This window comes from Phoxinus phoxinus, assembly GCF_949152265.1.
Source record: "Phoxinus phoxinus genome assembly, chromosome: 19".
NCBI lineage: Eukaryota > Metazoa > Chordata > Actinopteri > Cypriniformes > Leuciscidae > Phoxinus > Phoxinus phoxinus.
This window is the reverse complement of record NC_136894.1, coordinates 6,129,387-6,152,186: the sequence shown is the minus strand read 5'-3', so window position 1 is coordinate 6,152,186 and position 22,800 is coordinate 6,129,387. Positions and strand designations below refer to the sequence as shown.

General features: G+C 37.2%; 1 long non-coding RNA gene across 1 annotated transcript in view; it reads left to right on the top strand.

Annotated features, from left to right (window-relative positions):
* The window catches only part of LOC306987380, a 73,026-nt gene that overhangs the window by 5,159 nt on the left and 45,067 nt on the right, over positions 1-22,800 (top strand). The window contains exon 3 of the long non-coding RNA XR_013795151.1: positions 16,985-17,208. This is a non-coding gene — a long non-coding RNA (uncharacterized lncRNA). The remainder of the gene's footprint in view (positions 1-16,984; positions 17,209-22,800) is intronic.

Sequence of the window (22,800 nt, the reverse complement as noted above, 5' to 3'; positions counted from 1 at the left end):
ATAGATCAAAACCACTTTTAGTACCAGGCTGTAAACACGTTTTTTTCTGCTGTGAAGTTGGGAATTTCAACATGGGGGTCTATGGGATTGACTCTCTTTTGGAGCCAGTCGATGAATTGCAGTTTAAGTCACTTCCGTGTTGTATTCAAGAAAGAGACCGGAAGGTTGCCACTTGGTTTCAATACTCTACTAATGCAACTCAACCAGGCCACAACTCTTATATTGTGTAGCCTATACCTTGGGCGGGAATTATTTAAAAGGAATATTGTTTATAAACAGTGCTTACTGAACAGTGCTTACTGATATAGATAAAAACTCCCTTTGGAGTGACTTTGTGCTTCATAACTTTTTAGACCTTGTTCATACTCAAACAGTAACATTACAAAGTTGAAAATGTAAAAAAAAAAAAGCATTAGTGACATTTTTAACATTAGTGAATGCACCGTGAACTAACACGAACAAACAATAAACAATTGCATGTATTAACTAACATTAACAAAGGTTAATAAGTTGAAACCTATATATCTCACTGGTCATGCAGTTTTCACTTGAGATTTAGTAGAACTTATAAATTAAAATAATATTAAATGTTAAGTCTTTTTTTGAGTCACATTGAGGGTGGGCAAAAAACCCCACATCAATATTGATGTATGATGCCCCTTTTCACAGCTGATTTTGCCCTGATTCGTTTAAAACCTGGTCCATCACTTAACTTGCACAAAGTTCCCTGGATCTCCAGCACAGACTCAAACATGCATCTTTCCAACACTAGCGCTGCAAACCGCACCCTCCCCTCCCCCGCTCTGGAGCCTGTGAAATTGGGCCGAACTAATTAGAATTTAAATGAAACCATAATTGGACATTTTGTGCTTGTCAAGCGATGAGAGACAGATGGGCTTGTAATTACATTACAAGTCTGACATCATGGCGGTGTGTACGTGTGGTGTTCAGTGTGCCCTTCATGGCGAGCAAGCTGGTAACAGCACAAGTTCAAAGGCAATTTAGGCCTCGTCTCTTTAATCACGCGCTGACAGCGTCGAAACTCTGCCTCTAATACTCACCCTCGACTGTCGCATCCAACCACAACAGGTATCTGAGAAAACAAAAACCTGGCGGATTTATTTTTAAGTTAGGCCCTCGAGAAGCCTCAAAAACCTTATGAATGAATCAGTTTATGGATGTACACATTCCTGAAGGAATGAATCAACCCGATTCACCTGTGATTCATTATTCTTGTATTTTAATTGATTTGAAATGGGTGAAATGTTAGTTATATTTTCAATTATTAAACCAATATATTTTACCAAAGGGAGGCAAAATTAATTAATTGCAGATTTACTTTTGACGTTTATTTTATAATTGTGCATTTGTGATGTGTCGAATATATTTATCTCACTTCAGAAAAAGAAACTTTAAGAATGTCAATTTGTAGAACATGATGCAATAATAATTATTATTATTAGTTTTTTTTAGGTCATTACATTGTTTGGGGCATAAGAAGCAAATGGACATTTAAAAATATATGTATTTTATTTTTATTGTTTATTTTTACATGTTATGCTATGACCCATTTATTAAGAAAATGAAAAGACATGAATTGGCTAAAAAAGTTTTATTCATTTTACATACATTTTTTATTCACCAATCAATTAAGCTTTTTTTTTTATCCAAACTTTGTATAAAGATGATTCTCAACAATTTTACGAAATACATAACATAATTATTTGATATACAATTTTACTTTATGCAATGTGTTTAAAAATGGCCATAAATGCCATTCCCTTTCTGCAATGCATCTATACACTGTTTCTAATTTGCATATTAATTTGTTCTTGGGGCAACATATAATTAACAAAGACGTGTAATAATGGGAGTAATAATTGGGAATATTTTCATAAGAATATTGATTTATATACATTCAATGGTCTGTGGATAAATGCATCTGCCAAATCGATAGTAATAACTTATTATTATCATTAATAATAATAATAATACAGAGATTATATAGATACTTTGTGGTTCATGATTAATTTACAATAGTACTGCACACTGATATGGCTAAGATCAATCTTCGGCACACAAAAGAAACTGTCCCCATGGTTATTGCTGCTATGGCAACAAAATTCGTATCTGCAATTTGGCCTTTGCATTGAAATTATAGGGTGACTAAATTATAATGTCACGTAATTTCATACAAAGACTTAATAAGTACTAGCTTACAAGCAAACTGCGTTTATTTTGTTATTTGTAGACTTGAGCAGGCACTGGTTTAGTACATCATATAAACAGTAGTATTTAGCATAGTGTTAATTATACCTTTTAAAAGAGTTGTGATTAGTAATAATTCACTTGCTGATGTGTAGGGCTATAACATTTTTGACATTCGTCGTGGTCCTCTAGTTTAGAAAAGAAAATGATATGCAAGAGAGCATAGAGCAGTCATTTTTAAAGGATGCTTTTGAGTTCTGCAATAATACAACTTGGCGGTGAAGGTGAAAAGGTCCTATAAATCAGAAGGCAATGTTTTCTGTAGGCAATTATTATCACCCACCCCCCACAAATACCTGTTCAAAACGTGTCATGTCATTGCATAATTGGTTTTCTCAAACCATGTGCTTATACTCAATTATTTTGTTTTTGTTACCGCCATCAAGAAAGATTCTTTTAGACATGGCAGTCGGTGGGTTATTCCTGATCGTAAAGCTTTGACCTTTACACTGTTTCCACACTAATCCCTGACCTTTATCTTTCATTTTCTGTGTAAAGATGGTTAAGATTGACTTATTAAAATCCTACTGAAATAGACTCATATTAATCTTATCTCATCCGAGGCAGGTGAGAGGCTCTTGTCAAACTCCACGTAAAGGATCTGAAATCCCATTGAGAGCAGGATGATGATAGAAAGCATCAAACTTTGATTGAAGTTTGAGATCATCCTCAAGCATTTATAAATGGATTTGATTTAAATAGCCATGTTTAATCTCCTTGATGAGATTAGATTTTAGGCGGCCCTGACCGGTGATGAAAACCGACCCGATTAAACATCTGAACTATTGGAATCCTCAACAATTACCTGTGGTGACTGTTGGTGGACCAAAAAAAAAAAAAGTCACCGTCTGGAATAGTGATTCATAGTGTAAAAAGGGTTTATCCGTTGTTTGGACAGATTGGAGAACAGTGCTCTGAAACTGCACATGCTTTGGTGGCCATGCCAGAACGGGGCTTTGTAAATGACTAAAGGAACAAAATATGCCCAGAATTGTCTAGAGTGGAGCCAAACAAAGATTTCAATGTCTTACTGACAAATAAATCAAGACATCTGGGTAGACAAAGGAGAAAGAATCAGTCAAAAACAAGCGTGCATCCCATTGTACAATTCTGCAAGGGCTATGGCTATATAAGATATGATTTCTACTTTTGCAGTTAAATTATTTGATACACATCATAAGGACAAGAACTAAATCAGTGGATTTGAGCTATCATTCGTGTCCAGCCTCTCGGCTTTGATCATATCTTGTTAGCGTGTAAGTTCCTGCCCCAATCCTAGCGCCGTCCCAAATGATGTACGGTTAATTGTACACTGATCAATTTATCACCTCGCGATTAATGTGCAATTTCCACTCTCGCAGTCAAATTACTTGAGTAATTATGATGTCTTTAGGCCACGACCTGCTTGTATGCATGCTTTCCAGTGATGTAGAAACCAGGAGCCGCATGCTTGTGTTCTAGGTTCTTTGATCATGTCTTGTTAGTCTTTGAGTTACCATCCCTTCAAACGTGTATCATAAATTACATTCAGAAAAAAAATGTGCCCTGGGTCAATTTGGTGGGGAATAAAATGTACCAGCAGACTGTTCTGAATGAGGGAGAGTAAAGTCAGAGTTAATGAAGCAACAAAGATGAACTGATGCAGTTGTGGAAACATCATACCACAAACTTCGGCCATGTGAATTTGTAATGAGATTAGTCTTTACACATTTAATCCAAATTGCGCATAATGTTTCCAAGGTTGCAGAATTAAAGACATGGGAACAAGAATATTCAATATTTGGTATAAAGCACTGCTTTTATGGAAAGGTTATTTAGAAACTAGCTTGTCAAGCTACAAGCTAATTATTATGTAAAGTAGTTAAACTATTTAAAATGGGAGCTATTGCATTACACACACACACACACTTTCTTTTCTTTTTTTGCTGGGTTTCCATGTTTCATTGGGACATTCCATGGATATTATGATTTTATACTGTATATTATATCCCATACCCCCAAATCTACCCATCATATAAAACTTTCTTAATATTTACATTTTGAAAAAACATCACTTAGTATGATTTCCGATATTGCCAGTGGGTTTTATAGGGTTTACCTGACACACACACACACACACACACACACACACACACACACACACACACACACACACACACACACACACACACACACACACACACACACACACAATTGAGTATGCATCTTTGAAAAAAGTCATGGTTGGTCAAAGTTTCTGTTTGTCTGGTACTTTGGGAACTCATTCCCATGATGCTCTCGTTTGCTCTTTGGCTATTCAGTCAACACAAAACCCCTGAACACTAGAATGCATGAATAATGTCAATTCTTTTATTGTATCATCTGACTTTGAAACATTTAAAAATGCTCCCATTGTCCAACATATTTAACAGCTGCATGATCGAAATATGAGTTTTGTAATCCATGTCTGTCAGCTGTAGGCCATTTTTTATGCCAGTCTAGTTTACAGCTAAAATTGTATAAACTTTAAGCAGATATAGGCTATGAATTTAAAATGGGAAATAGAACAAAAATATACTCACAAGTGTATCCAAAATGTAGCATTATAAAGTAACAGATATAACAAATCAATGACAAAAGCTAAAACTTATTGGCTATTTAAGAAAGAAAGAAAGAAAGAAAGAAAGAAAGAAAGAAAGAAAGAAAGAAAGAAAGAAAGAAAGAAAGAAAGAAAGAAAGAAAGAAAGAAAGAGAAAGAAAGAAAGATATGTTAATATGTTCCAACTGTCTGTTTCAACTGTAAATACGTCAACACTGGAACAAGTGAGCTCATCAAGTCATTTCATGGGGTCTTTATATTTCTGAAACTCAACTTTCAAGTGTTACACTGTGAGCAGGGTCGAGTTCAACCGTATCTGCATGTCATCGTCATTTTAATGATCACCTGTCTGCATGTCTACTCTCAAAACAATGCTGCATTACTCATATACCAAATGTAAAAGTACAAATTCAGAGTTGATTTATAAATAGCTAGCCATCTTCCATTATTTCACAGTCCGATCTGGGCACTTGCCTCTGAAGTAATGGGAAAAGGGAGGAAAAACAGCAATTATCAATCAAATACCATGCAACAGATTGGAGTGTTTAAAAAGACTCATTCCATACAAAGATCTGTGGCAGCATCTCAGTGCCTCTGATTAGAATCCGGGAATTGTAAATTGTGGCTAATTAGGCTGTCATGGGTTCATTAAGGGCTTCAGTGCCTCCCCTTTTTCCTCACCTGCATGTATATTAAAACTCATTAGCCTCCTTGTCTGAGATTCCACTTGCATTAATTGCCACTGATGCCCCAGCTCTCACATCCCATGATTCTCTTCTCTGCAGAGTTAGAAAAACACAACTTCTTCCTGTTATATTCCATTTAGAGTTTGGCTGGTTTGCCCCTGCTGGTGGATGTCGTAACTACATCTGTCTGCAAAAAAAAAAAAAAAAAAAAATATCCTTCATATCTTCAAAATTGCTCTATATTCTTATAGAATCATTCTTTGCATACTTTTAAATTATTATGGCAAACAAAAAATGTTTTAGAATATATTTTACATATTTAGATTTTAAATTATTTTTTTTACATTGTTTTGTTTTCATTTTAACTTTAGTTTGTTTTTATATTTTTAAATTTTTTATATATATATATATATATATATATATATATATATATTTCAATTGAACCTTATTTTAGTTTTAGTAATTTCAGTACTTTAACTTAAAATTATCTTTATTTCAGTTTGTTGCCAATGCAATTTTTCTAGTTTTCCTTTACGTTTTGAAGTTTTATCATCTAATACTTATTTTATTTCAGTTGTATTTCCGTTAATGAAAATGATTTGTAATTTATTTGTTAACAATAAAAACACTGATTTGCATATTATTATGATATTTATTTAGTACCCTTAAATTTTTTATTTTTACCATCTCGTGATAGTGTCTAGTTAAGTGTTAGGGACTGTATTACTGTCAAACAGTATTGTAATGGTGTTATTTTTCTTCTGCTCCGGAAAAATTACACGGCATTCACGGCATTAGTGATTGTCTCAAAACAACCTTGCATTACAAATGAATGCCCATGAAATGCATACTTCTGGTCCTCGCCAGCCAAGCAACTACCATTGAGATAAAATGTGAATGCTAATTGATAGCTTTCATCAGGCATTGTAGACCTTATTGGTCTCTTCCAGCCCTCTCTCTGTCTTTCCCTGCCTATCCTCCTGAATCCCCCCCACCCTTACTCACCCTCTACAGCATCAGTGTGGTTTGACAAGGATGAAACGCTTGTCTGTCCTGTCAGGATTTGAGCTAAACTTAATGATCCAAGGCGAACATCTAATCCACTGTGCTGCGGAGTGGTACATGTGACAAATGCACCCGGTGGAGAAGACGAGCAGTGCCACAACTCATGCCACGCGTCTGATCCCTGCCCATGTCTCTCCAACGCTAATGGCATTACACTGCCTGCTCCTTTAGCAGCGTTCATCCTTTGCCATTTATCTTTGTGTGATGCACGATGTACGTAGTTAGTTAGTTTGCCTATTAATACTAAATGCCAGCTTGTCACGCACTTCAGGGAGAAAAGTTGACTTCCGAACTTTAAATAAGAAGCATTTTTCTTCTTTTTTTAAAATCTTGAGCAAGACATTTTGTGGGTGTGTTTTTTTTATGGAAATTGAATTTCTTTGACAGAAAAACAAAAATTACTCAGAGCAACCATAACGATATCAAATTTCAAGGAGGCATGGTGCATACAGCTTCCCCGAAATTATGCAGGTTGTGGAGCTACAAAATGATTAAAGGTGCACTATGTAATATTGACAAATAGTAATGCAGTCCAAATCCAAAATATTGTGGAGAATTTTTCCCCTGCTCCCTCCTCCTCAGACCCGACGCTCAGGCTTGCCAGATTGAGGACACTAGGGGTTAAACGGATCATAGTTGATCCGTGATCCGTAAGGACCAGGCCCCACGGTTCGGTACGCATGTGATTCAAGGATTAATTTACACACTCAATATATTTTAAACCATTCCAGTGCTAGAAGAGGCAAAAGAGAATTTAAAGGCAGGGTAGGTGATTTGTTCCAGAAACAGTTTTTTGTTATGCTGGTTGAAAATTCTCTTCATATCTTCATAGCAATCACTAAGTTAAGTGATCTAAATGTATTTATATGTAGGCCTATGTATATATTTAGTTTGAGGAAGGTGTAGGACCTCTATCGTGACGCTTTTGTTCGCGTTCATGTGTTTTGGAGGAGGCGTGGCTTTGGAGATGCTCTGAAGGGAGGGTTCAATCTTATGCTTTCAAAACTAGCTTGCTATTGCTAGCTTCTCCAAAAATCGCCTACCCTACCTTTAATTCGTGCACAGCCGCACACACAGAGAGAGTGTTTTTAAGATATTTTATTAAAGACCTCCAAAAAACGATCACCTGCAAAATATCTACTTCAATATAATAAAATATACACTCACCGGCCACTTAACAGACACCTTTTCAACTGCGCGTTAACGCAAATATCTAATCCACCAATCACATGGCAGCAACTATGCATTTAGGCATGTAGACATGGGCAAGAGGATTTGCTGAAGTTAAATATGAGCGTCAGAATGGGGAAGAAATGTGATTTATGTGAATTTGATTGTAGAATTGTTGTATGTGGAATGGAGATGGGCTGGTCTGAGTATTTCAGAAATTGTTGATCTATTGGGATTTTCACACACAATCATCTCTAGGGTTTTCTGTGGCGTAAATGCATTGTTGATGCCAGAGGTCAATGTTTGCAGCACCTAGTTGAATCGATGTCATGAAAAATTAAGGCAGTTCTGAATGCAAAAGGGCGCCCAACCCGGTACTAGCGAGGTGTACCTAATAAAGTGTCCAGTAAGTGTATGATATTTTTGTTTTATATATATATATATAATATATATCTCGACTACCTAAAAAGGTACATGTATTCGTCCCGAACCATTACAGTACGGACGTCACGGTTCGGTGCATGCAGTCAGACGACGAATACAGTCAGTCACAGGCAATCCACACTCCAATCCAGAAGGGGGAGCGCACAGTAATGCCACATTGTTGCTAACCGCCAAAACAGGAAAAAGAGCAGAAGAAGAAGAGACAATCTATGCAGCCATAGATATCATACAATAAAGACTAGATGTCTCGTCCGCGCTGCTGGCCAATGGAGGTCGACGTCCGCACACGGCGGCCATCTTGCCACAGGGGGCTCGCTCACTCGTAACATTGTTTTAATGGTGCATGTACTTTTTAAATAACCATAACTTGCTCAATTTTCTACCGATTTTCAAACGGGTTGGTTTGTTATAAACGTCAGAGATGTAGTTATGACACTGCGTACTTATGAATAATTATAATATTATATATTTAAACATGTTCAAGCATCCAGAATTATAGCCACGTTAATAACGTTTGTAAGAAACCAAACCGTTTGTAAATCCGTCAAGATTTCAGCGAGTTAAGAGTATTTGTGTTCGTGCAGATCATCACCTTACAGAAAGCTTCCCTGTGACAAGATGGCCGCCGGCTGATGCTGTTCGAGACTCCGCCGTAAGACATCTAGCCTTTATTATGTATATCTATGTATGCAGCAACCCAAAACAAGAGTTTATATGCCACCCAAGAGCTTGCTGGTAGCCTATATGTTGAGTTTCGATTAATTTTTGTGATGCGCTCCACAATATTCACAGAAAGGAAACCGGATACAGCAGATTCGGCATCCTGTTTTCTTAATTTTACAAAAGCACAACGATTTGTTTTTATTGTAAGATGAAGACAAATAAAAACAGACCCTTTGCAGTTTGGAATGAACTCTTGTCTGTATGACCATAAATTGAGTATTTTCAGTTGTTTCTGCTGTTATAATGAGACAAAATCATTCGGATTTGTGTCGTGACTCGTGGAAGTCTCACTACTATAGTCCACTGATGAAATATGCATGTCTTGGAAATGGAAGCCATTGTAACATGTAGCTTCGAAACATGTAAATGTACCGAACTCGTATCAAAACATGACCCCAAAACCGAGGTACCTACCGAACCGTGACTTCTGTGTTTCACCCCTAATATATATATAATTATATATTAAATTAAAGCTGCAAGCAGCATTTATCGGTGTTCAAGCCTTTAAGGCCTTTGAGCACATTAAAGCATTTAAGACATTAAGTTGTATTTAGCAAGCGTTTAACCACTGACATAATAGATAGAAAAGTCCATTTACCATGATTTACAATTTACCATACATTTAGCATGATTTACCATAGTTTACCATGATTTATCAAAGTTTACCATGATTTACCATGTTCTAGGATGATTTATAATGATTTACTATGTTCTAGTATGATTCACCATGATTTACCATGACTTACCATGTTCCAGTATGATTTACCATAGTTTTCCATGATATACCAAGTTCTAGTATGATTCACCATGATTTACCTTGTTCTAGCATGATTTACAACAATTGAATACATTCTAGTTTGATTTAATATGATTTTAGCATGATTTACCATAGTTTACCTTGATTTACCATGTTACAGGATGATTTACCATGTTACAGGATGATTAACCATGATACACCACATTCTAGCATGATTTACCCTATTTACTGTGATTTACCATGTTTCTAGCGTTATTTACCACGATTTACCACTTTGCTAGCAATAATGTGAAGCATCAGAACAAATGAAGTGATAAACTCTGACAAAATATGATTGTGTTATAATAGTAATCGTTATGTAAGGGATTTTTTAGTGTCTAAATATATACATGTAAAATGAAAGTGAGCCAATAAGTGGTCTTCTACTGCCCTCTGCTGGACATTCTACTTATTAATAGTCTTTTAACATGTACTTTTACAAGTCTTGATTTTTACCAGTGTTTTGCACTAAACCAAACCAGTTTTTCCATGTTAACTCCATTATGCATGCTTACACACACATTACACGTCCATCAAAATAACAAAGATATAGCTTTAAGCATTTGTTTGTTAGTCAATGCTGAAAGCTGATAAAAAGATTACAAATATAATCCTGCTGCTCTCTCTAGTGGACAACAGTGTTATTGCAGCCTCCATCTTACAGTTGAAGTGAATGAATGAATGGAAATTTGGTTTTTCACTTATAATTCGGGAACGAGAAGGCGAAAAAATCTGAAAATCGGAGCTTAGATAGTGCTCGAGGTGCCCTGTGTAATGAGACCATCCTGGTGTTGGTGGGTGATTGGGGCCGGGAGTTATTCCCGTTCAAATGCAATCCTTTTTTGGCTTATATCTCGGGAATGCCCGGGCCAAATCGCACCAAAATGGAATCGAAGCTAGGCGGGGACGGGCCCTTTCCAACAAGCTATTCCACAAGGATCGGGGTGATCTGGTTCGGGAGTTACAGCCGTTCAAATTCGGAGGTCTCGCGAATTCGACATTCGCGGGGGGGGGCGTTCCTGAGCTCCGCGACAATAGATTTCGATTAAGAGCCTGGAGAGGACCTTACCATCAAAATTTGAGCGCGCAACGACTTTCCGTTTTCGAGTTATGAGTGAATTTGTACTGCGGGGGGCGTGGCCTAAATGGCGGCCTCCGTTTCACTTTCACTTCCATAATTCCCATTTCTCAGTGTGATACAATTGTCAATAGTAATACTCCAATAGATGAATTTTGTCAAAATGTGATTGTAAATGTTAAAATAGTGATTTTATAAAGTCTAAATATGAATTATAGAACAATATTAGTGAGTAGTATGAACAAGTGACCAGAAGGGGGCAGTATTAAACCACTTATGTCAATATGACTAGTTTGCAAAAGTAGCTTTTTAACATAATAGCAAATATTTAATGAACAATTTTATTGACAGTAGTGGTTCTTGAGGCAAAGTTGTTCAGTATGAGGAGATCTATCAAAATATATGCATATTATGTGGATGTTTTTAACACCACGTGATTACAGAGATGGAAAATACCATTTACAGCCAATACAGGCAAGTCACCATAGGGAATACATGGTTTTCAAAGCTTTTTAACAGTTATAGCGCCACATATGGTCCGATCTCCATGAAACTCGGCGTGCTTCTTCAGCATGTTATGACACATATGCCTACCAATTTCTGTGAAGTTTTGAGTTTTTGTTTAGGATTTATAGGCTTTTGAGTGTAATTTGCCACGCCCATTTTTTAAAATGACCCTGTTACAGCCACCCAAAGGCAAAAGTTCAACTTTTTTTCAATAATTATTGATCTAGAGAGTCCAGAGAATTGTCTTAGACTTGTTTGGTTCTGATTGGGCAAAAAACCAGGGACTAGTTCGCAAAAGTAGGTTTTTAACATATTCGTGAATATTTAATAAACGGTTTGATTGACAGCAGTGGTTCTTGAGGCAAATATGTTCACCATGAGGAGATCTATCAAATGATATGCATATTGTGACGATATTTGTAACACCACGTGATTACAGAGCCTTAAAACTCGTTAGCGCCAACTAGTGTCCGATTTCTTTCAAAACTCTTACAGACCTCTGGGGCCATGAGTTGAACATGCCCACCGAGTTTCGTTCTGATTGGCCTCCGTTAACCTTGTCTAATAGGTGATTCAACTTAATTGGCCAATGGCGGCCATGTTTTTTGAGATACGCCAATATCCTTTCACACATACATGGGGCCTTGGGCCAAGACACTGCATACCAAATTTCAAGTCAATCGGACAAACGGTCAGGTGTTTATACGTTTTTTCTGTGTTTTAGCGCCACCATGTGGCCAATCGACGCAGTTTTTTTATCGTGACCTCAGATTGACCTCGTACACATGTGTACCAAGTTTGGTGAAGTTATCTCATTTACTACTTGAGTTATAGGCGTTTTAGTAATATAGGCTCCGCTTACAACGTTAATTTTACGCCCCCTAGCAACCGTTAATCGATAATCGAACTTTTTTTCAATAATTATTGATTATCAGACTCCAGAGAACATTTCTGCACTGGTTTGGTTCCGATCGGGTGAAAAAACCTAGGGCTAGTTTGCAAAAGTAGGTTTTGAACAAAATCCAAAATGGCGGAAAAATTTGCATACCGGAAATGAAAAACCTCCGCGATATTTTCTTCGTCTTGAGCCAAGGATTCCAATGATATAAGACACTTGAGTCTAGGACAAAGGGTTATTGAGATATAAGCAAAAGAGTGTGATTTTTTAGTTTTTTGCGCTATAGCGCCACCTATAGGCCAATCGGGCTCATAATTTGATAACCTCTCCTCGATTTTTGTACTACCTTGTGGCAAAGTTTCAAGTCTCTAGCACTTACGGTTTGGGCTGCACGATGCGTTTTACAGGAGAATAATAATAATAATAATAAAAATCGGTACAATTACAATAGGTTTTCAGCACTTCGTGCTTGAACACCTAATTATATTATATAATTTGCATTTCATATGAAAAATCTGAACAACAAAAATAGTAATGTATTGCTTTTGACAAAAATAGAGCTGCTGTTGCACTTATAGTAAAAGTGTTTCATTCTTTTTCTTTCTCCCTTTCACTTTCTGTCTGCTTAACCCTACAATATGTGTTCAGATGTGATTTAATAAGTGGAGAGATCCCACGGGAGGCCTCGCATGGAGTTTTCCTGTGGGTCTTTTCTGTGTGTATGACTCTGCAGTGGCAGGGGTGCTTCCCTGGCCCAGATTAATTACCCCCCTCTAATTGGTTTAGTGTCTCGCAGCTGGGCCATGCAGGCTGCACGCTGATACATCCAGTTAAATGACGCCCATCCGTCATCGCTGGCTATTAGAGCTGGGAACTGGGACCCAAGTGGTCCGCTTTCCTCCTGGAGTGAGTTTGTTTGTGTGTGTTTAAGACAGAGGGAGAGAAAGAGAGTGTGGCAGTCATAAACACCTGTACGTTTTGTCTTTACCACACACCGGATAATTCGATCTCTTGATGTGCTGTCTGTCAGAGCAGTATGATTTATGTATTGATTGATGTTTGGATGCGTGTGTATAGATTGAGGGAGTTTATCAGAGAGCAATAAAGATCTAGATGTAGTATTTGATTACAGTCTTCTTCATAGGCTACATCAGTTTATTTATAGGCTACCTGGGTCAGTGACAAATACAACAGTTTCATATGGTTTTGAAAAACGTGTTTACCATATTCAAGAAATGTTCAAATTAATGACTCTAAAAATGTTATGGTGTGAACATTAGATTTAAAAAAAAATCTTTTTTTTCTTACACCTTGAATATATGCGAGTGCACTCATCTTGATCATTATTTGCAAACAAATTTTTTATAACTTTTGTATAAAGTCCCCTTTGGGGGGGATTCTCTCCATGTTGGGTGGACCAAATGATTTTGATTTGGTAGACAATAAAAAAAAAATCTAAAGTTGTCTTTTAAAGATTTTCCGTAACACCTTGAGATTTTTTTAGTTTATGACCCAAAATATAAAAATATGAATTCAGTAATGAAAAACATGTTTTTGCATCACCACGAAAAAAGAAATACATACAGGTTTGGAATCACATGCATGATGATGAGTAAATGATGACAAACTTTTCATTTTTGACTGAATTATACCTTTAAGAAAGGCGCAAGATTATAATTTACAAACTTCGCCCACAGCCATAACAAAAATGAATCGGGTGAGTGGAAAGACTGCCTGGCAGATGATGTAATAAAGCTGAAATGTTGATTAAGCGCACAGATATTGTGCCGGTGTGAAGTTACGGAGCCAAATGCATAAATATAAGTGGGGGAATTGAATTGTGACAGACCTGATTCGAACGGATGTCATGTCAAATAAAACAAGTGAAGCGCATTATGAGGTGAGGAAATCTCCCTGTATCCCTCCCTGTATCCCTCTGTTCTTGTGCCTGGAATAAAGGCTAAGAGATTGGACTGTGAAAAGACTGGAGAACCGCTTATTAACTTGCAAATGCTCTATACAGTCCCATAGTGTAACAACTTATTAAAGTGCAAATATATGACGTGCCCTCATAGACTCATTTCCAGAGTGCGACAGAGTATTATAGAGCTCTCTATGTCTCTTTCTTCTCTCCTTTCCTCTTTATTTATCTCTTTGTCTTTCATTCCTTAAATCTACCCCCTTCCCTCTATAATCAATCTCGTTAAACACACATTGTGTTATGCTGGTTTCTAAATGACAAAGATTTCCTTGCTTAAAACTTCAATTTTTCAATGTCACTGACTTCATGCATATGTATTCTAAGTGGATGTTTCCACGCCACTGTTCAGAAGATACTTCTGTTAGAATGTGAATCATAAAAATGCAAATAAAAGGTTTCTGTTGCTATCATTATCACTTCGGCGACCCTCTGGTTGTCTAATCAATTATGCAGACAGAATGTAACCCCCGGGCATAGACCCCGACACCAGCAGCACAAACTTTCAAGTCACCAGGCGCTTTGTCTAATGACAGAAATTTCACAACATGAAGACGAGGCCCATCAGCATCTCAACAACATTGTGGTTCCACATCATTAATTTCCAGGGTCCTCTGTAGTGGGAGAAAACAAAATCAAATTAATTAGGATGCTGAAAATGCACACGAGAAATTAATAATATAAAATAAAATGAAATAAAGGAGAGAGGGGGAAAAAGTGCATTTGTGCTAATGGACGTGAAACAAACAATGCCATCATTTTTAAAGGGGAAGAAAGCCTAACTGTGTTGTTGGCAATTTCAGATTCAATTATAATGCAGGGACCTCAGCTCTACCTTTCAAATGAGGTTTAGATGGGGGAAAAAAAATTTAATTAGAAATTATAACCCTTGAGGAGCTTGCAGACTGCAAAAATTGTCCCTGCTTTCCTCAAGGTAGACGCGGCGTGATTTGTATGTTTGTGTAAGCGATGCTCGTGTGCACGTTAATGTTGCCTTTAGGTGTACCTGGTGAACTCCTACTTCCGATTTGGGTAGTCGATGGCGATACTAACTCTTGTTTCCGTCTGAAATTGTGTTTTTCAGAACACAACAACTTGGTCGTTAATGAAGAAAGATGCTTTTTGTTCTTAGATGGTGCAGTCCCAGCACCTGCCTGTAGGGGTAAACTGAACATGCCTGTGCTGGATCCTAATATGCCCTAGCGGGGTCAGGGGTGAAGTAATAGTACATACTATACCAGAAGAGTAGGCAAGTTTTGGTTCATACTACCACGTCATAATTGTCTTTAATGGACTGCTCTGTCACTAGTTACATGCATCCTGCTATCTTGTCACAATGGCAATTTCTGAGAAACGCTGCTGCATTCACTTTTTTTCATGTTGTCTTAGAACATTTAATATTTTCTGAAAAGATTATACCTCTGAGATTTTATTTTCTTCCTTTCTTATTCAATAAGTAGCCTATTTGCTTGAAGTTGTTCTGTAAAAGTCGACTTTGATAATAATTAATGTATGTACTTTGAGTGTTGGGGAAATTTGTTTTTAAAATTAATGCCTGCAACAGTTGCATTACTACAAAAGTAATGTATAATTTGCATTATTTTTTCTCACCTGGGCTGGGCTTGCATGTTTTTAATGACAAAAAAATTATAATAATTCTATGTTTGGGAAAAATAAATGCACTTTCACACAAAAAATTTAGTGAATAACCTTTTGGCTGAAGGAAATGCAAATTCATGCCAGTACAGTAGAGGGCGCTGCTCAAACAAACCTTTCAGCAGTGCTGCCATTTTGGATGGCAGAAGAATGCAAGAGAAGAAATTTCAACACTCTTATTTCAGCAGAAACAAAAAAATGTAAGCCATTTTTGCTTATTGGTGTGTGATTATGTAACGAGTTAGATGTTGTGGGAAGAAGGGAGGCGGGAACCGGCGAACATTCAACAACTTTTGATGAAATAAATAAACAAATACAAAACCGAAAGGAAAGACGGCAGCCCCTCACGGACGACTGCCGCCACACATAATAAAACAGAGACATAAATCCACTCCTGTCCTATCTCAATATTCAGAATATCGGGTTTGCGTAATATTCCGAGTTTGCCTTTGACTGTTTTTATTCATTTTGACTTTTGAGGAATAACTCTGTTTTTGTGCAAGTGAGATGAGTAAATGCATCCACACATTTAGTCTAGATTACTACAATAACCATCATGTTTACAAAGCACACACAACGCCTCTGCACTCACTCCCGATTTCTCTCAACATAGGGACAGGACAGCTGTCAGTCAATAAATGGGAAAACTAAGGGCCAGATTTACTAACAGCTTGCACCAGCGCAAACCCTCTTTTGGTGTTAAAAAAAAGACTGTCAGGATTTACTAAAGACGCAGGGAAAGATTATTGCTGAAAAGGAGTGGGCAGGGTTTTTTTTTTGGCTGACCTTATTGCATATGCATTTGTAGGAGTTTCCCTTTCAGAGGCAATATTTATGGGAAAGAGAGTGTTTAAATGAATCTCGCAAGGTGATTTACTAAGGTTTGCGCTTGTCAATTTACTGCTATTTGTGCCATTATTTTTGGAATTGCACTCTCACACTAATTTGCCCTGTTTAGTAAATCAGGCCAAAAGTAACTTGCGTTATTTGAATAAGTAACTCTAGTTACTTAAAAAAAAGTATTCGGATTACATAACTCGCATTACTTGTAATGTTTTACCCCCAACACTGCTTGGGACATTTACATTCTTTACTGTTTTTATCCTGACTGTTTCTTTTTTCTTTTTCTTTTTACAGATATCATCTCAGAGATTTATTTTGTGGATCTGAGAAGCCCAGCTTGTCAAAACTGGTGCCTGGCCCGTGGGGAAACGGATGGCTCATCTCCAGTATGTGCTCCCAGCTGAAAGCAGTCAACAAGCTCTGCTGTAGCTGAGCCAATTTTTCAAAGCGTTCCGCTGATGTGATTGGTATCGTCCTCGGGCTGGATGGGTCCACTCTCAGCGACGGGGGAGGGGAAGGTTAGTCTGTCTTACCTGAGGATAGTGAGACCTTTCTGTAATCTACTCAGGGAGAAAATTATGGAGCTCAATTTAAGACTTACCCCATGAAATTAACACCCCCAGCTCTCTTTTTTTTTTGCTTCGAAGAGTGAATCCTTTGAAACTTCCAGAGTGAAAGAGGTTTTCACTTTATTTTGGCTTTACCTTAAAAGTCCATTTAGATATCATTCATATTTTAGCTGATGAGACGATCGGGTTCTATAAACTCTTTTGCGTTATGAAATACAAGAACATAAAGCTTATTTATTAAAGCCATGAAATCATACCTTAATCTTTTACTTATATACACTGAAGCAAGCTTAAGTCTAATTCACTAACCCATCTTGGGTTAGATGGTATCAGGGCCATGGACAAGATTTGCTGTTTCATGATTTGCTCCTCAAAATTGGCTTCTCAAATCATTTCTACACTCAAATCTACATTGCATTCTGCAGAAGCTCAAACTAGATGTGAATTTGGAAGCTCTGTTGTGGTTCCACCATATTGTAGTATGGCTTTTTTTGTGGCATTAGGTCCTTACACTGCTCTTGGAGTCATAGTGTAGAGTCGTGGCTTTCATGTAAAGATGCCTTTAGTAATGTTAAATTATATAAAATGCATACTGACTGAGACTCGGACCCACCCAGTTGTGTACCTGGTTGGCACACTGATTTTAAGGAGCATCAGAAAAATATTGAATTGATAATCACTGAGCTAAATTATTCTCATTAAGAACATATTTACTCCACCCATGAAGAATTTAATGATGCGTCTGCATAACATATATCATTTTTTAGGCATACCTAATGCATTTGCAATTTTTGTTGGTGTAATATGTTGCTTTAATGGTTCATTCTGTCCACAAATTTGGATGAATATCTGGCATGCAAGATTTCTATTTTTACTGATTGTAGTTCACAGGTTTGGTTTGAGTGCAGACAGTTTCCTCACAAGTAATTTGAAGTGATATTAAATTTTAAGAATACATTTTAATGTAACACATTTTGATAGTTGGCTTGACGGTCTTGTTTGAAGTGGTTTAAAAAGTCTAGAAGTTGTGTGTGTGTGTGTGTGCGTGCGTGCGTGCGTGCGTATATATATAATTTCCTAAAATATTTATTAGGAGTAACAAGGAACGCCCAATTAGCATGACAATGACATCATTAACAAGTACTCAGTCCGTCTGATTATTTAATTAGGGCCAGAGGAAATGAGGATGGGAGTTAAATAAAGAAACCTTAGTCTCTCCCTCGTGACTGTTTTGTCAAAATAGTGCGCTTTGTCCTGTACCAATCAAGGGTTCATCACATTGGGGGTTAAGACGGTGGCACGTGTACCCCCAGCAGAGGCCAGATGACTGCTCATTATTCACACAGCTGTAAATTACGACCATTCTGGACAGAATATCAATTATGCATTTCTTAAAACAGTCACTGGATTAAAGACTTCACAAAAGGGCACTCACAGCAATCAGGCCAGCTGATTAGGTTTTCATATCGTGGATGAAAGACTCACTGCCAAAAAAAGGGCTGATCATTCAGTCATTCAGAGATGAGGCTCTTTTGTCAGTTTGGCACGGCATATGCTGCCAAGTTCGTCCTCATTTGTCTTCCTGCCTTAAAGAAAAGCACCACTTTTTTTTGTGGGTCTAAAAATAACTGGAGGCTCTGTTTGGCATCTCATGGGTACATTTGTATGCTGATCAACTTGGTGATGGCTTGTTTAAATTTGATATGCATGGCAGATCTTATGAGCGGACCCCCCAAAGATGATGGCAAGTCATAAAACGTAATGTTCGGTTTACGACATGGCTAATTAAAAAATAAAAGTGATCTTGGATTAACATGCCCAGCTTAGGATCACCTTGTTTTGCATAATGTAAGAAAGGAATTGCATTTATCTCTGCAGTAGAGGCTGGGTCACTTGTAGATTCAGGCTTGTTCATGTTATTTTCGTTTTCTTATTAGCATGCACATACAATAGGTCTGTGGTTATGAGTATGACCTCAAAGTGCAAGGTGTTATTTCAGTCAGGTTGTAGAGGAATGCTGGCAGATGCCTTTTGTCTTGCAGGCAGGCCATGCAGAGCAGCAAATAAGCTCGCTGGCATGATAAAGGGTGACATGAAATGGTTCCAGCCATCAAAGTCTGTCCATTCTGTTAGTATCTTGCTCCAGCTTCTGTTTCCACCTGTATGCTAAAGGTCAGGTGGAGTTTAAGAGCACTCTGTGTGACCCCTTCTTGACTACACACTGATTATTTCCAAATAAAGTCAGTAACATATCAGAGACAAGCCTCTGACTGGCTCGTGTTACTGGCTCTCGCATTGCATTAGGGTGAACAGTTTTCACCATAACCTGAGATATCTTAAAGAATGTTGGTAACCAAAGAGTTTCGGTGACCATTGACTTCCATTGAATGGGGGGAAAAAACATACGTCTCAAAAATATCTTCGGATATGTTCCACAGAACAAAGAAACATGTTTGGAATGATATGAAAGGGAATAATGACAGAATTGTCATTTGTGGGTCAACCATCCCTTTAAAGGTCATTTTTGGCTGATTTTAATGTTTTGAAAATTGGTAAACTGCTATATAAAGTTATTAATTTTGTTTTTGTTATGTTCGTCTCGTTTTAGTGAATCATTTCAATCATTTTAGCTTAGTAATGTTAATTGTATGTGTGAAAGTGGCCCTTTAAAATGGTTTATAAATCTTGGAATGTTCAGTTTTGCATTTGACCATCAGAAATGGAGATTGTCAGTGAAAATGTCAGACTAATGTGTTGATTTCACAGGTCATAATGTTATATGTTGTTTAGTGGAGCAGTGTCTGACCTGTGGTTTCAAAGAGCAATCGCTCAGCCTTGATCCCCTGGCATATATATATATATATATATATACGCACATTTTCATCCCATTGTTAGCAGGTGGGTTGGACCTGATAACGGAAGGTCTTTACCTGTCTTACAGCTCAGGAGAGATAGAATAATACATCAAAACTCTCCCTTTCTGTCGGACTCTCTCTACTCTCTCTCTCAACGCCTTTTCATTTAAGATGGCGGATACTTGTAATATCCTTGTTGATGTTATCAGGAGGTCTCTCAGGGACCATTTCCACCGCTGGATAAAAACGTCAAAAAACAATGTTTTATTCACAATGACTCTCCAGTTGTGTTTTACAGTGTGCTTCATTTTATGACAGAAAACATAATTGTAAAAGGGTGATATTGCTAAGACTTTTTTCATTCTTTATTTAGCATTTAGAAACATTACATTTACATTTATTCATTTAGCAGACGATTTTATCCAAATCAACTTACAAATGAGAACAATAGAAGCAGCGAAACTAACAACAGGACAACAATCCCAGTTAAATTTTTATTTAATTTTTTAGATAATAGATATATAATAGAATAGAAGATAAAGTGTTAGTATTAATAGATCAGGTGTTGCCGAAAAAGATGCGTCTTCAGCCGTTTCTTGAAAATGGCCACGGACTCAGCAGCTTTGGTAGAGTTGTAGGCAGGTCATTCCACCAGCATGGCACAGACCAGGAAAAGGTCAGAGAAAGAGATTTTGTGCCTCACCACAAGACGGCGTTCACTTGCTGAGCGCAAGTTTCTGGATGGCACGTAAGTCTGAAGTAATGGGTTTAGGTAAAAGGGAGCAGAACCAGTGGTTGTTCTGTAGGCAAAGGTCTTTGATGCGAGCGGCAACTGGCAACCAGTGCAGTTTTGTGGGGAGAGGAGTGACGTGTGCTCTCTTCGGCTCGTTAAAGACCACTAGCTTCATTTTGGATCAGTTATTAATGACCTTCAGCACTATTTAACATAATTTATGTCTAATATTTATATATAGGCCTATATATTCTGGTTTAACCCCTTAAGCGGCACCCCCCCCCCCCTTTTTTTTTAAATAGACATGAAAATGCACATTCCGAACTTAAATGGTTGTAATTCAAGAATGCTTTGGAATATAGATGTAAGATTGGTCTTGAAGACATGTGGCAGATTTTTGTATAAGTGAAATAAATTAAGAAAGTTAAACGTTAAAAGTAAAAAAAAAGTTATAGAAGTTTATGAAAATGTACAATGTTAAACATGTAATTATTCATATTTTATATAAAATATATATTTTCAAAACCTGGTGGACTCTAAAAATGCAACAAATCAAAGCCAAAAATCTGAACAAGTTGTGTTTCAAAGTTTAGGTTGATATCTCAAAAAAGAAGCTTTCAGTGAGATTTTGTTTGGATGCAGTACCAAACTTTTTCACTAGTTGACATTACTGCCCTTATAAGGGCGCCTCCATTTCCATATGTTGTTTGTGTGATCTGAACCATTATTTTTACAATTTTCATACAATTTATGAAGTAGACATCCTATTCAAAAGTAGTATTGGAAGTTTGGCAGATTTTGAAATGAAGAAACACAAAAATGACACATGTGCATTATAGCTCGCTGCCACATCACAAATGGTGATGATTTTTCTTTATATTCAAAATATTTTCAGACCTTATTTTCTAAAATAATTGAATGGATGCTATCTTTTGAACTCTTGGCATGAAAACAAACGTTTCTACCATTCTTTCATGATTTTTCATGTTCATCACTATTTCAAAATAAAGGTCTGATCACGCCTTAGGATTATGAAAATATTCTTGTTGCAAATTGTTAAATTACATCTTCTCTGTCATTTATTTTGAAAATCAGTCACCAAATATGTAAACTAGAGATTGTAAGCTTTCAAATGATGTATAGTTTGTCAAGATTAGTTTAGGTTTAGTATAGCATATTACTGTTTTAAATATGTAATGGATGTGGCAATATAAGGGGTTAATAGATGCCTTATAGTATAGTGAACAAACCTCTCTTTCTTTCTCTTACTATTTTTCTCTTCCTTTGATTCACTGTTCCTTACTCTTTGTCATCTACTGTATATGTCACCTTGTTTTGTCTCTCTCTCTCCAGTTTTCCCCACTGATGAATATGTGCACTTCTCTGTGATGGGCCAAAATCTCAGCTGAGAGCATTATAATAGGGCTTTCCCTCCTTATTAATAAAAGGATGGCCTTTTCAGGCCTGCTCATCTTGAAGAGGGCGTTCAAATAGCGTTTGGCAGTGGCCTGGTGTTTGTTCTCCTCTAGCGTCTGCCTCTTCCAGGACATCCAGAGAGATTTACTCCGGCTTATCTCCAAAGGACCAGGATGTGCCTCCACGGCTGAGCGAAACAATTACTCACAGTGGCTTTCTATCTGTCCTACAGTGAGCGTTTCCATTTTACACACATACACACTGAGGCACACTCGCATGGCTCAAACACACTTTGACTCACACAGAGAAAAACAACTCAAGTTATTTAATTTGAAAATTTCTTTGTCATGTCAGAACATCAGGAAAAAACTATTTGTCACTTTGTGATCAAAGAAAGCATGCTATGAAGCAGCGGTAAAGAGCGACGGAGGGCAGAGACACCCGCTATGTCTTTTTATGTTCAGTTACATGCTCTAATATCCTGCTCCGTAGTTAGAAACAACCTACCTTGTGTTTCATTGTTTAGTGGTAACAACT